The sequence below is a fragment of the Rosa rugosa genome, chromosome 1 (assembly GCF_958449725.1).
Source record: "Rosa rugosa chromosome 1, drRosRugo1.1, whole genome shotgun sequence".
In the NCBI taxonomy this organism is placed as follows: Eukaryota; Viridiplantae; Streptophyta; class Magnoliopsida; order Rosales; family Rosaceae; genus Rosa; species Rosa rugosa.
In genome coordinates, this window is record NC_084820.1 from 32,251,175 (window position 1) to 32,267,763 (window position 16,589).

The 16,589-nt window shown below is 38.1% G+C and overlaps 1 long non-coding RNA gene across 1 annotated transcript; it reads right to left on the reverse strand.

Annotated features, from left to right (window-relative positions):
* Positions 1-4,354: 4,354 nt before the first annotated feature.
* Positions 4,355-6,618, reverse strand: LOC133735507 (uncharacterized). Its single transcript, XR_009859073.1, has 4 exons — positions 6,355-6,618; positions 6,216-6,267; positions 5,689-5,749; positions 4,355-4,608 (listed from the first exon to the last, which is right to left on the reverse strand). It is a non-coding gene; the product is annotated as an uncharacterized LOC133735507 (long non-coding RNA).
* Positions 6,619-16,589: the final 9,971 nt, after the last annotated feature.

Here is a 16,589-nt window from a genome sequence, read left to right on the forward strand (position 1 = left end):
GGTAAGTTTCCGAAAATGGAAACTTACCACAGTAACTCGGCAATTTATAGAAACTTACTGTAAACAGTAACTTTAGTATTTTGGCCATAACTTTCGTATACGAACTCCGATTTTTACATACCACATATGCACGCGCTCGGTTTAACGTCCTCTACAACTTCCATGAAGAACATTTTCTCAAATTTTGACCCGAACAAAAAGTCATATTTTATGGCCCCCTAAAAGTACTGAAACGACAGTAAAAGTGATAGTAAATGTCGTTTACCGTCCTAATGATTAGTAAACCGGTAAATTAAGATACGGGATGTTACATTCTCCCCTCCTTATAAAAATTTCGCCCTCGAAATTTCATGCTGGTTAGAAAGAAAGAACACACCAATTGATTCAAAATACCACAATCTCAAAACTTACCAACTCTAACTTAGATTAAGCTTTCCTTTTCGCAACCTCAAATCAACAACCACAGAAACTCTTATGATCCCCACTACAAAAGCAATGAAGACATGCCTATAATCCAAAATTATCAACGTCCAAAGTCGATTCACTTGTCTTGTTAAACCATGTAGCACCATAAACTCGCAAGTACATGAATTCCGGTGTAAAAGAAAATTCATTTCAATGGTTAGCTCAGATAACACATGGTATTAACGTCACAAATCACCCTGTTAAAATTATAGCATTCATAACCTTCTCACAAAAGTCGCTTAGTGAAAATCCAACCCATTTACCAACAACATTGTGATAACCATGCCACAAGATGGTCACTGCTAATCAACAATTCCAAAAGACATCACTTCCTTAGCTACCACAAGACAGCACTTCCTTGTTTGTGCTTAAGTTCCTAATCGAATGTCGTTCACGTAAAGGTCCCATAGTTGTCAAACATATAAAGGTCGACCTCAAACGAACCTATAAGTTCTTAATCAAGTAGATTATGGGGCCACTACACTTCCACTGCGCTACTCTGATATCTGACTAAAATCATTAGTCCAGCCTTGAGATGACGTTCCGAGCCGACTAAGAAAACTCATTTGATAGCTACCTTACTGGCCACACATATAACACCTCACTCAAAAACTTTTATAAATACGATAATGTGGAAAAACTTTTCTAAATCAAATGTGTCACAAGAAATTTACTATTTACAAATGCCTCCGATCAAAACTGCTAATAATTCTTACAAGTTAGTACTCGCTTAACTACCATGTCATGTACCACATCCTCAAAAATCCAGTGCAAGCAAGAATTATAACTACTAACTCTACTCCAGCTCAACGAATCATATCTGGAAGAAGATGCATCACACTCATGTTGTTCTTAGCCGAAGCTACACTTCTTTAATAGTCATAGATCTAAAATCTGGTTGAATCCATGTCGTTCTCGTTGATCTCTGTTGCCCCAATTGATATTCTTAATCCATATACCAATGTAATTCTCACAACCGAAAACACCACTATCCGTATTATTAAATACTTGATTGGAATTCTGATCAAACTCAAATAAAATAACTTCCTTAGATAATTAGAAAAACTCTCTCTCATAACTGCTCCACCAGTCCCAAGTAGAACATTTCCAACCATCTGTCCGACATCACCTCATAACAATTCTACTACAGGTATGACATTATAGAAAAGTTCTAAATTCTGTATGTGTCAAATCCTCTAATGGACACATACCTCTAATGGACTATGATGCATCAAACAACACTAGAAATTGTTCCAAATCTGATCCAAAATCTGACCAGCAGGAAAGAAATTCAACATTTGAAAAGAAAAATCCTCAAGCCGGAATCTGGTCAGAGGCAACAATCCCCACAAAATTCACAGCATCCCTTGTTGACTCAACAGTTCTAAAGTATAAATATACCCTCAAGCACTACCAAAAAGTCTTATCCACTACTAAGCAAAAATTTGCAAAAACTCTTTTGCTCAAAACAACCTGGAGAGAAAGTCGAATAATAGGCCAAATCGAAAAGCTCAAAGTCAATTAATTAAACAAATAACACTTTGCGTACCACAGAAACGAAAATCTAATTCTCAAGACAAGAAAATGAGATATCAAAGAAGTTCATTATCTGATGTTACAAGAATCACCAAAAATCAGTCATGTCAAACAACGTTGAACTTGCAAGGACTAGAATATAGTCAACTCTCCTTATTTAACTTAAGGCCAATGCTGATAAAGGACGACGGTCCTTACCGAAAAGAGGATAAGATAACCACGAATCCACTCCTCGAGCGACGCTTAACTTATAAAATTTCAGCTACAACAAGAATTCCTATGACTTTCCTGTGCTAACCAAAATTGTACCAAAAACTTTCCAAATCTTCTCATCAAGAATTAATCCAATAACATAACTCAATCATAGTAGCTCAACAATTAGTACTTAAATATCCATTGAACCCTTGATAGAACATAAGCCCAACAATTTATTCCAACTCAACTCCTACTTCCTGTTCAAGTCGTCTTACCTTTAGATAAGTGGTGACCGGATTTCATTCATACCAACAACTTCCTATACATTTCCAATTAAAGGTCACCACGGTGGCAAAGTTCGCTCAATTCCTCCCAAGGAATCCATTACGTATATTCGATTCAAGCAATAATCAATCCCCCAAGGTAGCTAACACAATTCACAAGATCTTTCCTGAACAATCCTTTATATATATCATAGGACACCCGTCCAACATCTTGTAGCACACCAAGCGATATCCGGATCCGAATGTGGTCCCACCACAATAATGATCCAATTTCCTCAAAGTAATCAACACTAAAGTACATCACTTAAAGTATGCTACAATACCTTCCACCCAAAATAACAAGAGTCCTGGTCAAACCTTGACTTAAAATATTTCCGGAACTAACTGAAAACTTATTTCCTTAAAGTTATTCCACCAACCGCTAATATCATATCACAACCCATCCGTCAGGCAAAACTTCCACCAAGAGCCTATCACAATTCAACCTTCAAGGCTCCATAATTCAAAACTCGAATCAAATTCCATATCACATAGTAATTCCGTTCGAACTTCTATGGACACCCAACAAGGTCATTACCGCTATTCCCCAAACTTATGTGTAACTGTTTCACTCAAAAGCGGATAACCAAGGACACCCATTTGCATAATATCACATACGAAGAGTTGATTCCAACTCTCCCAATTATTTACCGACCAAAACAGTAACTCTATTATAAAACCTTAAGCATTCTACCAATTTCTAGAACTTCAAACACATAACTATAAAAACCCACTCATGTTCATCTCCCTACTCGATACCATCCAAGACTCAGGTAGACAAAACTATAAGTTGTGGTATCTAAAGTCAATTTCTTTTATTCCGAGCAAAACTATGCTCATACACCCTGGTTAGGTCAACGACCCAAATCGACAATTTTTAAAAAAATTTCATTCTATTTAAAATTCTCATTTACTGTTATCTCTTCCCACTTACCAACATCAGTGACCATAGCCACTTGAAAACACAGCCTCTAGACATAACAACCCAGGACATCTCTTTTCAATTTTCTCTGTTGTCTACCGGAGAGTGATGCGTAATGATGCCGACATAAGGTGTCCAGTTGAGATACATTCCAATGTGGATTCTCTATAAATGATTTCCAACAATGAGATTCACAAAGAATCTCCATCGAATTCCAGTAATATTCCTCATGCCGCTCACAGAGCCGATCGTATCAAGTAACACATTCTCCAAAACTCAATTCAATGTTAGAACCATCATTATTACTAATTTCAATTCTCCAAAACCGGATTCTAAAACAGTTATAATACTCAGAGACAGCCCAAAACAATGGTCGTTCATCTCTACCAATAAAGTACAATATAAAACTCCGGTCTCGCACCTTAACCATGCCCCAACAACTTGTCGGCATCGAGGAAGGGATAACCATAACATTTCCTCGAATCACATTTCATAGCACAACTCGAATCTGTAGAGTAGCCTTACTCTACCAATACCAGGGAAAGGTGCATATGTAAGGAGACCAATACGCAGCGGAATCCCTAAGAGGTCGGCGTACAAGAGGCATAGCACCAGAAGAAAACCAACTAGCTTTGTACCTTACACACCTGATGAATACCACAGTACCGAAGAGTACACGATGGGGAACCGCTGCAGTCGGGCCATCACTCGAGAGGTACTGGGCAACACCAAGCATATAAGGTAACAGAATAGAAACGAGTCTACAGAACCTAACAACCTAATGCTCTGATACCAACTGACAGGACCCGCCCCAGATTTCACCCTGAAATCCGAAGTGGCCCTGCGGGGCCCACTTTAGAAGATATTCTACCAAAAATTTGGCGGAACTTCCCCTAAAAGTAGCCTACCCAAAACCTGTAGGAAAACATTTACACTTCTAAATCATCCATCCTTAATCTTCTGGAGCCATCTGCTCCCCAAATCACAACTCCAATTTCACAAATATCAGTCTCAACCCAAAAACAATATTAATCCCATAGGTTATCAGAGCAATACTAATCCACTAGGTAACAAAGAAAACAGAAATAGAATGAGTACGCGGAAGCAATGCTGTTGGCTATGCCTCGACTCCATGTACGCCCGACCTCAACTAATTTCGCCTGCAAACTGGGCATTTGAAACCGAAGGGCCCAGGGGAAAAGTATTGAAAAACACGTTAGCGTGAGTGGACAAAAATAAACAAATTAAAACAAAATGTATTTCATACTTTCCCACATTTATTTCTTTAAAAATCCCGATGCATGCAACAATTTAAAGAAACACAACTTTAGTTCAGCTCAAGAAAACCGACTAGCCCCGCTAGCCACAACCAAGCAAAGAGGAAAGAACTCTGATACTCAAGAAAATAAGACCAGCCCCGCTGGTTAAGGGAATCGGACTAGACCCCGCTAGCCCAGCAATAATATAATGAGTAGGGGAAGATGATAGCCATACGAATAAGCCACTCAGGCTTGGGTGATAGCCTCCCAGGCTAAAGAACTCCCGTAATATACCCTTACGCCACTAAGTGTAGCGATAGGATACTGGGCTACAGAATTACTGTCACAGAGACAGTAACCTGCGCCACAAAGGCGGAAGGGCTACGGTGATCCCATCACCGCGCCACAAAGGCGGAAAATCAATGCTAGCATGATAAAATCACCCGTCAGTATGGCACAGGGAAACATAACCGAAAATCCAGTAAATCCAAAATACATAAGGCTTCCCCCATCTCTCGCAAATGCATTTCCAACGACGTGTCCCACACGCCAAGAGTATCATCATGATTCGAAACAAAACCAATTCCAAAATCATCATCCATGCCAAAACCGAAAGTCGATAAACAAACAAGAAATAATTCCATCGAAATCTCATTTCGAAAATCTTTCGGAGATCTCAAATCGGTGAATGAAAAATAAATATGAAATTCCGGAAATCACCTCGGAAAAGAATTCATTGAAAATCACAATATCAGAATTTCAAATAATAATTATAATCAATTTCTGAAAATCAATTCATATTCTCAAAAACAACTCATAAATCCAAATCCGAGCATAATAAGTTCATATCCGAAACTCATGAAAAATCAATGTCAAATTATAATCCAAGACAAAATATCATGTTCGATAAATAAAACGATAATTAAATAAACCAATAATTTCAAAATAAATGCATGCATCATTTACTTAAAAACAAAAGTCCACTCACAGTACTATTGGGCTACCACGCAAACGAGTTCCTTCATTTAACCGTAGCTCGCGGCATTGCCCTGTACACAATTATATTTCCGTAAACGACAATCCGATAAAATAATTACGAACCTAAACGAAACCCGAAAATCCCTATCTCCATTACTTCTCAAATTCAACCCAAATCTCTTCCACAACACCAATTCCTCAATTTATATATCCCACAACGAAAACGAAGGAAATCCGACGGCCGGATTTCCCACAATTCAATCACAAAATTTCAAACTTCGGAAATTCACAAATAATTCCAAACCCCTCCAAAATTCACCAAACTTCACATACAAGCTCTACAACAATTCTACAATTTAATGGGATAAAAACTGAAATTAAAACACTGCCCTACAGGCCTCCACGCGCCACCAACAGTGGAAGCGCGTGGGCCCCACGCGCCGGCGGCAACCACCTCCGATGGCCACCAAAATTTGGCAGCACCATCTACTCAACAAACCCAACCTCTTTCTCAACTACAACAAGTTCCAATTTTACCTGGAAGAGCTCCAATTTGGCCGGTGAAAATTTTCCAGAAATTCCAAGAACCCTAGAAATTGAAATTGTTAATTCGACCTCTACACTACAAATTGAAATGAAAGACGTTAGGGGAAATGATCTATGTCAAAAACCGAACCTTCGACGCCAATTTGGTGGCCGGAGACTGCCGGAATCGGAAAATATCGGCGTTGACTCAAAACTGCTACAGTGACCGTCCTCTTCTTCTCGTTGCTGCACCTTCCACAGTTCATATTAAGCTACGAAACGAACCCAGAAATGAAGAGAAGGAAGAGAGCTTTCCAACGACATCTTACACTTCAAAATCCGTCGCCGGATGGAGGAGTTATGGCCGGAAGAAGGTGAAGAGGTCGGAGAGGAAGAGAGAATCGGGGAGAGGCTCGGTAAGTTTCCGAAAATGGAAACTTACCACAGTAACTCGGCAATTTATAGAAACTTACTGTGAACAGTAACTTTAGTATTTTGGCCATAACTTTCGTATACGAACTCCGATTTTTACATACCACATATGCACGCGCTCGGTTTAACGTCCTCTACAACTTCCATGAAGAACATTTTCTCAAATTTTGACCCGAACAAAAAGTCATATTTTATGGCCCCCTAAAAGTACTGAAACGACAGTAAAAGTGATAGTAAATGTCGTTTACCGTCCTAATGATTAGTAAACCGGTAAATTAAGATACGGGATGTTACATATATGGTCCAGGACCAATCGTTTTCGGATCAAGATGGCTATGGAAGTTGGTAATTAATTATCTGGAATAAGATTGACATTTTTTTCAAGCGGCTTATGGATAAGGAATTGCTCCTATTTTTTTGCTAGGAAATGGCTCTCTGTTGGTACTGCAATTGCGCGTCTGGCTAATGGGGATGCTAGTCAAAGATTTTTCCCTATAAGACACGGAGTTGTTCTTTGTTTATGAGTTCGCTTTATAAAGCGGGCTTAAATTGACTTGTAATGAGTTTACATTACTTAGATAAGAGTTTGGTCTTTACCCCGCCATTTTTCTATCTTTAAGTGTATGTTAGACTCTAGTTTGTTGGTTGGTCATCTAATGCAATTAACCTTTACTTCAAAAAAAAAAAAAAGGATTAAAATCTGTTTAGTCTTTGTACTTTGCCTCCAACATCATTTCAGTCCCAGACATTCTAATTTCATCCGAAAACTCTCTGACCTCTCTATTTCCCTCCAAAAGGTCCATTCCGTCCAAATGCTCCATTAAGTCTCTGACGTGGCAACTCAATGGGGCAATTTGAAGGGTAAAATTACCATTTCAGCCTTGTTTTTTTTTTCCTTCATTTTTTTTTATTCCCTTTTTTTCTTTTCTTTTTGCCTACAATCTTTTGTTCCTTCCCCCCCCCCCCCCCCCCCTTTTCTTCTTCTTCACCCGAGAACCCAACCTTTCTAATTTACAAAACTGCAACAGACCCAACTCACACAAAGCTTTTGTTGTTATTCGTCAAAAACAAAGAAGAAGAAAAGATCAAGCTTTGAACGAAAAAAGAAAAAGAAAAAGAAAACTAGATGAATTTTGAAAGCTTACGATAGGAGTGTCCTGATGCTCAAGTGAGGCAGAGGGTCGAAGGTGCTGATGTGGAGGAGGGCAAACAGAGCTCCCATGACTCCGAGCAAGAGTCTCATATCACACCTCCAGTTGTTCTATGCCACTGAACTCACCGAATGAGTCCGGGAAATCTGCTCTTGAATCCTCGATTTCCCAGCAGTCCGGATCCGGACGTTCCATGATCGGTCCGAGGTTCTCGGATATGATCTACCCACCCCCTTCTTCCTATTCTTCACCTTTTTCCCAAACCATTATGATTCCCTCCTCAGACCCTCCCTCTACCGACGGCATGGTCGTGGTGGGATTCATTGGGCCGCGGAGCATCGACCATTCGGCCCAACTTATCAATCAGATCCTCGACTAAAACATGTTCAGGTCGGGCAACTGGGATAAAAGCCTCGACATCGAGAACCAGGAGGAGCTCTGGGACTGGTTGAAGTGGCGGAGAATTAGTAGAATCTGATCTATATGGCGGTCGGTTGTGTGTGCAATTCGATATGGAGCTTGGTTTTTCCGGTCATGGCGACCACGACCAAGTCTGGGTCTGAACTGAATTTGAAGCGAGGTGGGAAAAGGAAGAAGAAGGTAGGCAAAAAGAAAAGAAAAAAAGGGAATAAAAAATAAGGCTGGAATGGTAATTTTACCCTTCAAATGGCCCTCATTGAATTGCCAAGTTTAGAGACTTAACAGAGCATTTGGACGGAATGGACCTATTGGAGGGAAATTGAGAGAGGTTAGGGAGTTTTCAGATAAAATTAGAATGTCAGGGACTGAATTGATATTAGAGGCAAAGTACAGGGACTAAACATATTTTAACCCAAAAAAAAAAAAAATGAATTAGGGGAGATTTGTTGCCCTACTTTTTTGTCATTTAGATAACATTATCATTGGATCCATATATCCATTACTTAATTAAAGAAGAAAAGAAAAAAAACACTATCAAAAACATCATAAAGACTTCTTAAAATCTAAATAAATATTGATAAATCAATCCATTAGAATCAATTAAAGTCCATATGGAATAGAATCAATTAAAGTTCATATGGAATTTAAACGCTCCTTAGCTAGATTAAGTAAATCTATGAATTTTAAAAACTAAAATACAATCTTCTAGAATCTGAATTGAATAGACCCTGCTTACAATACTCTCTTCAAAGAGGATACTACTATCAACAATTTACATATAACACAAAGTTAAAAGGGTAAAACAAGGTTCTGTAATTTTTTTTTTAGTAAAAACGTCAATTGTCTTACAAGAGCAAAATTACATAAAATAGTCTGTGGGAAAATTTCAGACATAGTACTTGAAGTTTGGCCCACTATTAATTTTTGTACATAAAGTTCCAAAATATAAACTTTAGTACATCAAATTGCAAACCCGACCTAATATATGTACACGACGTCAATAACGGTGTTAACCCTTATGTCATTATTCATTTGTCGAAGGGTACTTTAGTACTTTCAGTTTCCTCAATCTCTCACTCTCACTCTCACACGCTCTCTGACTCACTCACTCTCCTCTCTCTCTCTCTCTCTCTCTCTCTCTCTCTCTCTCTCTCTCTCTCTCTCTCTCTCTATGTACACAGACCCATCCTCTTTCTCTCCTCCATGTCCACGACCACCATATCTCATCCACCTTCCAAACCCATCCCCTTTCTCTTCCTCTATGGCCGCGACCGGAAGCTTACCAGGCCGGAGATGGGCAACCTGCAGAAGATCGGCGCCATATCTCTCCGCCATCTTCAGAAGGCCCATGACTCTCACTCTCTATCAGACCCCGAAATTTCCAAAATGGAAAAGCCCCAAACGAAGAACCCTAACCCCAAATCGAAGAATTCCCAGAATTTTCGTCGCCGAAATCTCCCCGTCGTTGCTCCGCCTCCATTTCCTCCTCGTCCTCCTTTGGTTCTCGTTTCCTTGATCTGGAACAATTGGTGGCTGTGATGGGTTGAAACCTCTGCCCTCTTCTTTTTTCTTACTCAGATGGGTTGCTTTTGATTTGATTGTGTCTGTCTTTTTCTCTCTTCCTGATTTGGGTCCAATTCTGAATTTTTTGTCTTCAATTCGCAGTCTGTTAGGCGGAGTTGTCAATGACGTTGAATTATAATCATGCTTTGGGTTATTATTCAAATTCAATACGTTTAATTATAGTTAAAGAGCTGGAATGATTTAGTTCTCTGGATGTTGCTAACAACTTAATTGAATTAGATGGAATTCTTAAGACTGTAGGAAGACAAGTAATGGTTTATTCAAACTCTCAAGTCTTGGCATTTGAATTAGATTGCTGTGTTGGTAAGCTTATATTAATATTGTCTGCAAGTATATATAGATGATTTGGTGGGTGTGTATGATTCTAACTATTTGGTTGAGCTTGAAGAGGAAGTGAGAGGGCTTTCACATTGGAGAAGAAGACTGCAACGTCATTTGGAGAGTCTCCAGTAAATGTTGGAAGACAAAACATGCTAGGATTAATATAAATGGGATTTTGGGCGACGATGGTGGGCAAGTTCATGGAAAATTCGATGTGGGCGATGGTGGGCAATTTCTACATCAAGAAATTGTTGTCAAAGATGAGATTTTGGGCGACGGAGGTGGGTTAGTTTGCGTGGTGGTGTGGCGGAGAAATTGGGTCTGAAGTCTGGGTGCGAGCTACGAGCCATCTAGCTGTGCCCTCTATTTTGAGAGAGAGAGAGAGAGAGAGAGAGAGAGATGGGTGCCCAGAATAAGAGAAGAGAGATAGCTGGGTGCTCAAAGTAAAAAATGTGAAGAGACCGTTTTACCCCTTGAAATACGACAGCTGGCACGAGACTAACGGCGTCATTGACGTCGTGTATGTATACTGGGTCGATTTTGAAACCTCATGTACCAAAGTTTATATTTTGGAACTTGATGTACTGAAATGCATAGTGGCCTTAAGTTGATGTACCCTTCTCAAAATTTTCCCAGACACGACAATTAAGAGAATCACTAACTAGTTAATTCAAGATTATACTTTAGGTATTATTAAATGATACATACATAGAAATCAAAATACAATTAAGACTGGTCAACTTAGTGCCTACTGCCCTTAATTTGTGACATATGATTCGCTAGCATAGGATAGACCCCAAAATTTTAACACATGTAATAGGTTTTCAATCGGCTAGAATAAAATTTTTGAAGGGGCTATGAGTCAAGGCTGGGTACGTATGATAGGCTATCATATGGGTCGAGAATCACCATGACATCAAATAGCCAGGTGACTTCTAAAAAACACTTGCACAAATGTCTTTGAGAGTGTGTTTGGATGAGGGAAAAAATGATGGAATTTAATTGAAAGTGAGGATTTCATAATTCCTACAAGCTAATTCCCTCGTTTGGCATTATCAGATTGGAAATTTTAAATTTCTCTGTGGAAAAAGATGAAGGAATTCATTGTTTAAATTCCCCACTTCAATTTTCACCAAAATAGGTGTCATTTACGAATTCCTTTGCAATATTCATTTTTCATTTCCAAAACAAGGCTTTTTTCTATTTTATTTATTTATTTATTTTAAACTTTCTTAATTTATTACACATTTCAAATCTTAAATAGATACACCCAAACAATAGAAATTACAATTAATGGAATTTTAGATTGATGGAGTTAAAGATTCCATTATTTATAAATTCCTACGGATTTCATAATTTTCTCATCCAAACGCACCGTGAAGGAAGACAAACAAGGAATCTATCGACTTGCTCCCGCGCAAATATGATCGCACCACCATTAATTGGAGTCACAATTGCTTAAGAGCAAGTTCGCCCGTTGGGGGAAAAGATCAAGGTCACTGGGTCAAGACATTGTTCACTGCCACTGGACATGTGTTTCCACCTGTTCTGTTTCTTGACCGGTCAGTTACGATTCATTGAATTATTTAATATTTTGTTTATTGTAAAATTGAAATATATTTGATGTAAATAGATGGTAATAATGGACATTTATGTATAATTGATGTAGAAGGGATAACAACAAGGATCAAAGAGTAGCTTGATTGTGTCAAGGAAAAACTAGACCCCAAACACACCCTATGGGTGTGGATAATTACTTGAGAAGTTATTCCACAGAATGTGGAGAAAATTGCTGCACATATTCATATTTTGTTTTTGATTTTTGATTTTTTTTTTTTGTTAAATTTCTTTTGTTTTTCTTTTATCTGTGAATTAACCATTTTCTCTTTCTCAAATATTTTAGTTCAAATGTTTTTTAATATTTAAGGGATATTTTGGTAAAAATTTTATGTTTTGGTTGACAAACTCTCTTCTCTTAATAATAGTATAGATTAGGTTTGCTACAAATCTGTGAGCCCCGGAAAAATTGTCGAGCTAAGTTGAGGATTGTTGAGAAATTAATTTACGATCTCGGTAATTAATAAAGGTGCTCGAGATTATTTTTTATAAGGTGAAATCCTTGATTTAAGAGTGTGATAATAAAGTACAGGACATGATGAGTTCGTGAAAAATTTTGGGGAATTTTTTGGATACCCAAACTAATTTTCGCGAATTTCGAAATTTAGGAAATATTGAAACATTATGGAAAAAGAAAAGAAAATCAATGGTGCGATCTAGGCCGTGTAAACTTGCACCTTTCATCCTGGCTGTCGTTTAATTCTGAATTTTAGGCTATATATAGCCTTGGAAGCATTGGACGAATCAAATCGTCTTAGAAGGTTCGATCTCTCTCGAGCCGAAAGTGAGACCCGACGACCCGATTTGAGGATCCAACCTTATTCTCACCGTCCGGCCACCATACGACGGCGCACTGGCATCAACTTGTTCATCTGGAAGTCGCCAACACGCCATCGGTTATGGCTTGACAAATCGTTCACCATGGAGGAAGAATCAAACACTGGAAACTCTAAGGTTCTTCGGTGGGTTTTTGCTAATTCAGGCGACTCCGGCCACTGCTGTTGATGCATGAGGTATAGACATTTATCTTCTCTTCACGCTCTACACGTTTATATACTTGGTTTCGATTATAGTCGAGTTTTGATGGAATTGATGTTTTGGGTGGCATATCGGCTTGTCGGTCCGGCACCTTCTCCGCTACGCGACAACAGATTGGCATCGACGCGCAGAGGTCTCTTGGCCAAGTTGCTGACGTCAGCCACGATTGGGAGCTGTGGTCGAGCTGGTAGTTGGCAAGCTTAATTGGGTCAAGAAATTGGTTAGGGGCTTGGCCTTTTTCTTCGCTTGGGTCACCAAAATTCATGAAGAAGCCGGTCACTTCTCCACTGGTGGAAGCCATTTTTTCTCCCATGTCGGTCACCACCTCACCATGCCCAACTGGAGGCCGGTCAAGTGGGCATCGGTGAACTTGCTCTAATAGTACCGGTAAAAATGCCTTGAATGCGCAATTAGAAAGAAAATGACAGATCGACCAAGTATGCACTATCTTCGGAAATTCACAAGGTCTAGTAGAATAGAGTTGACTAATGAAAGCTAAAAACAACACTAACAGTCTGATGTGGTCCATCCAGAAGTGCTACTGGTCACCGCCTTGGTGCTACTGGTCGCAGCCTATGTGTTACTTTTCACGACGAAGGCAAAGCGCATGCGACTGGTCACCGATCTTCGTGCTACTAGTCGCACGTGACCTGATAACTAAGTTATTTTCTTTATTTTATTTTACTTTTCATAGCCAATTTTGGATTTTAATAATTATTAGTTGTTTTTGGGTTTGGAGACTATATAAAAACCCTTCTTTTCATTGTAACATTTGGTTTTTTATGAATTAATAAAATTTGATGAGAAGTTTTTCTTATCTTCTTATTCTATCAACTCAGCTATTCCTTGGGGAATAAAAGAGGTATAGACGCCTCTTTAATTTTTGGCTATTCTCATGTTGAGAATCAACAACCGATTTAGGTATCTATCGATTACGTTTATCCTATAATTCGCAAGATCTAAAGAATCAACGGAAATTAGGGTTTCATATTTCATTTGCGTTCGAAATTTGGTCCACTTCGCTGCATCACAATCATTTATATAATCTAAGCCATGAAGGATTGAAGAAATGTGCTAAAATTGAAACCCTAGCAAAGTTAAAGAGAGTGAATTTTGCGATTTTCTTTTTCTATGGATTGTGGGATACACTAAAATGTTGTGTAAATTAAATTTTTCAGTGTGAATAACAACAAATAAAAAACATATATTTATATAATTTATCTACCGTATATTTATAGTGCCCTTCCATTATGGACTTTCTTTTTTTTTTAGAGATTTCTTGCGAAACCACTTTTTGATCATATTTCGATTGTCCGATTGTTGAAGTTTTAGGTCTGTATTAGGGTTTAGATTATATCTGTAAAATCATGAAGGTACTAAATTAAATCAAATAACTTGACAAATCAAATCTGATTCATGTTAATAATTGTAAATCATGATTATGAAATCATTAACGAATTCAAATTAGCTGAAAATTTACATAATTGATATACTCATATATACTTAAAACTTGGACGGTTAGAGAGTATAATTCAAAAAATGAGCCCTACAAGTGAATAGCGAAAATGCTATCGGGAAGAAGAGTACATACGAAATGAAGCAATCGAACATGAAAAAGCTGATGATTTGTTTGCCTCTCATAAAGTTGTTGATGGAGTCAATGCCAATACCCATACTCTGAACAAGCCTGACCTCCTCTCAGTTCGTGTCGATCTCCATTAATTTGGTTCCATTTCCCAAGACTTGAAGCGTCAGATCGATCGATAATCACCATTAACCTTTTTCCCGAGAGCTTGAAAAAAGCCTGCACACAACGTACTAATGTATACGAGGCTTGGACACAAACTGAATAGGGTTTACTGTTTATTAACTTCTGTAGGGCCTTTTTCCAATGATAGAAACTGCTTCTTCAACAACTGGAAAAGGCTCATTATGACGTTACCAATTTACAGCGACACAGTTACACGTTCACGTACGTTTGTGTACATTAGCACTCAAGCTACGCAGAGTACTCAATCTCTCTGTAACTTTGCCATGTTTGATTAGCTTGGGTTTCATAGATCCAGGCATCAGGCTCATCATGACTTGATCATAATGGAAATATTATTGGGCACTCGATACAGAGGGATATACAAGATCTAGCTAGAATCTAGTGCAGACCAGAAATTCTGGCTTTATTGTTTTGTTTTCTTTGCTCATATACTCAGAGCATCTCTCTCAATTTATCTACTCCTTCCTCAAAAGCATATATATGAATAATATGATGTAGAGCTCTGATGTATTCAAATTTGAATCTGTTTTTTGTTTTCGGTATCTAAAATTTGAGTCTATCCAGATTCTCATTTACTTAAATATTGTATTAGCTATTACTACAAACAAATTGCTTACTAAAAAGTTTTCCTCTTAGAAGAGCGGTAGCTACAAAACAAGTCATAATAAATGCAACAGTGATTAAGGTTCCTAAGCTAAATACTTCATCCAGTTTTGAGAACAGAGATTCTACATATACCTCTAAATTTAACCAGCTGCAGAATAAAAAATATATAATGAAAAAAGAAAAATCGACCCCACCTTCGATTAGACCAACTGCTCACCTCCAATAAACACCAACATTGTCCATTACTGGATTGACTAGCTCCAACACCGATTTTACAAATACAACCTCAGATCACCGTCTATAACTAGCTCCAAACATCCTCCCCCCTCCCAAACAACGTTTCTTTAATTGTCCCTTTTTTAGCGTATTAGATCGTTGTTATGGATTCGCGCCGCCTGAAGAGATACGTGGAGTCGATCATGCATCGTTGCAATGTCATTGGCTGGGGTGGGGTTTCGGGTGGCAACAAAGAGATAGTGTACGTTGTTGCCTCCATTTTTAAACGAGGGGTCATATGTACCCACCTCATGGTTTGTAAGATCAGGAACACAGAGTGAGCACTTTCGATGATTGGTCCTCTCTTTCTTCGAAAACAAGTATGCATTTTTGTTTAACGGTATCTTAGATCTAGAGACTAATCTGAGCCACCAAGAATATGTTGAGATTTAAACTCCAATCAGCATCGGCGGGATTCGAACCTAGGTATGGGGGTTCCACACCTGAAGGCTCTTACCAACTCGATCACATATGGTGGTTAAATGCATCTTAGAAGGGAACTTCAATTAGATGAAACAAGTTGGAGACAAAACTATTAATAAGTAGACATCAAAAACATTGAATCATAAGGATCTTGAGTTTCAAAGAAAACCAGATTTAATTTAATTAAAAAAAAAAAAAAACAACAACAACAATAACCTAACAATAACTTAAATTTTACATATTATTCAAATTCAGTAATGGATTCGGTTCAGGGCTGGGAACTCCGGTATGGATCAATTGGTACAAGTATTTTTGGCATCTCTATATACTTCATAATTTGTTCAGGAGTATTTCAAAACCCTGGACCATATACAGGGCCGGTCCTGAGATTGTAGAGGCCTGAGGCGAATATATACATTTTTTTTTCCTTATCAAATTATTTTTTATTTAATTTAGTAATTATATAATGATAACAGCGAAAAGAAACATATAGTATTTATGTTATATAAGTACTTCAAAGATATATGACTCGAGAACATGTCTGTACGAAAAAAAAAAAATTTAATTCAAAAATATACAAAAAACTTAAGAAAATATATGCAAAAATGTCATTAGTGGGATTCAAACTCATGCTGAAAAATACCCCTAAAAGGCAGCCTTGCCACTACTCTAATTTATAACATTGGTGATTTAGGCGCATAGTTTATATATATTATATAATATTTATTGAAAGTCAGAGCTATGAGG